This window comes from Mercurialis annua, linkage group LG8 (assembly GCF_937616625.2).
Source record: "Mercurialis annua linkage group LG8, ddMerAnnu1.2, whole genome shotgun sequence".
Lineage (NCBI taxonomy): Eukaryota > Viridiplantae > Streptophyta > Magnoliopsida > Malpighiales > Euphorbiaceae > Mercurialis > Mercurialis annua.
Window position 1 is genome coordinate 16,071,444 of NC_065577.1, and position 2,182 is coordinate 16,073,625.

Below are 2,182 nucleotides of genomic sequence, written 5' to 3' on the forward strand. Positions count from 1 at the left end.
AATATTTCTGAAAAATGGTTTTATGTGTAAAAAGAGATAAGTAAAGAAAAATTGCATGAATAAAAATATAGCCTTATTAAATAAGAAATTATTCGGGAGTTGGAATTAATTAATTAAATTAAATTAAGATGGTATAGAATTAATTCTAGAGTTAGGATTTTATTAATTAAGAGAATTAATATTTTGATCCTAACTAGATTCGACAAGTTGTCGAGCTATCGGGTCGGAGGACCAAGGGAATTAACGGAGTTTATCTTAAGGAGCCTTGACGGAGTAATACCGTAGTTAAACGGTTTCTGTGAGTACATGTTTTTACATTTCGGTATTCGTAAAGTCTCATATTTTAACATACTGCGTGATATATGTGTTGCGGTGTTATATGTTTACATGCCTTGTATGGATGTATGTTTTATGTATATACTATATGTATATATTATTTTGATATACAAAGGTACACACATAGTTTTGAGAATTTTTATGCATTTGCTTATGCTTGAATGTGTGTTACATCGGTTGACTTTGCTATCGATGTCAGGATTGTGTGTGTGTGTGTGTTACATCGGTTGGCTTCGCTATCGATGTCAGGATTGTGTGTGTGTGTTACATCGGTTGACTTTGCTATCGATGTCAGGATTGTGTGTGTGTGTTACATCGGTTGGCTTCGCTATCGATGTCAGGATATTGTGTGTGTGTGTGTTACATCGGTTGGCTTCGCTATTGATGTCAGGATTGTGTGTGTGTGTTACATCGGTTGGCTTCGCTATCGATGTCAGGATTGTGTGTGTTACATCGGTTGGCTTCGCTATCGATGTCAGTTTATGTGTGTGTTACATCGGTTGGCTGTGCTATCGATGTCAGGCGATTAGGAAAGATCGGTTGGCTGTGCTATCGGTCTCAGGCGATTAGGAAAGATCGGTTGGCTGTGCTATCGATCTCAGGCGATTGGGAAAGATCGGTTGGCTGTGGTATCGGTCTCAGGCGATTAGGAAAGATCGGTTGGCTGTGCTATCGGTCTCAGGCGATTAGGAAAGATCGGTTGGCTGTGCTATCGGTCTCAGGCGATTAGGAAAGATCGGTTGGCTGTGCTATCGGTCTCAGGTGAATATGGTTGATCGGTTGGCTGTGCTATCGGTCCCATAATATTGTTTGTGTGTGTGTGTTAGATCGGTTGGCTGTGCTATCGGTCTCAGGTGAATATGGTTGATCAGTTGGCTGTGCTATCGGTCCCATAATATTGTGTGTGTGTGTGTGTATGTATGTTACATCGGTTGGCTGTGCTATCGATGTCAGTTTATTTGTGTGTGTTACATCGGTTGGCTGTGCTATCGATGTCAGTTTATTTGTGTGTGTTACATCGGTTGGCTGTGCTATCGATGTCAGGTGAATATGGTTGATCGGTTAGCTATGCTATCGATCCCATAGTAATATGTGTGTATATTACATCTGTTAGTTTTTCCATCAATGATAGATGTATGGAATTGAGAAATGTGTTTTCGATTTAAAAGTCAAGGTGAATGGTTGACTTTTATTGATATGGAATGTCTTGTCAAAATATGTTAAGTGTGAGTTCAAGCTTCAATGGTTTTTTAAATGTTTTCAAAGGTTTTCGAAAATACATAAAGTTATTTTAAATATAAAACGGTTTTCACTTTATGTAATACTTATTTGTAACAGCATGAACTCACTCAGTTTTATACTGACCCACTCCTCCAAACATTTTCAGGGAAAGCTGGTCCAATTTTGAAGGAGGCTTTCGAATGTTTATTTCTCGGAAGTCTATTTTGGTAAAAGACTGTATAGAAGGTTTTAAGTTCTAGTTGTCCGCAGTAGATTAGTATAGTCTTATTGTATACAAATGTTTTAAAGCGCATTTAAACTCTGATGTTTTGTCTCATCAGTTATTTAATAAATATTTCATACATGTCTATTTTCAAAGCGAAAAAATTTATAGTGTTTTTTTAAGGCTTGCTACGGGTTTCGGAGCAACCACTCCCATTCCCTAGCGCCGGTCTCGACTCGAGATTTCGGGTCGTGACAACCTGCAGGTTCCGGTTCAGAACCGCCGGGTCGCGGTTCAAGAAAAAATGGAACCGGCCCGGAACCGCCTAAGTGACGGTTCCGGGCCGGTTCCGGGTTTTGGAAGGTTCGAAAAAAAATTAAAATAAAACTAAAATTTAATTTT

General features: G+C 38.8%; 1 long non-coding RNA gene across 1 annotated transcript; it reads left to right on the forward strand.

The window, feature by feature from the left end:
• LOC130014933 (uncharacterized) lies at nt 1–1,919 on the forward strand. Its single transcript, XR_008789742.1, has 2 exons — nt 1–298; nt 1,724–1,919. It is a non-coding gene; the product is annotated as an uncharacterized LOC130014933 (long non-coding RNA).
• Nucleotides 1,920–2,182: the final 263 nt, after the last annotated feature.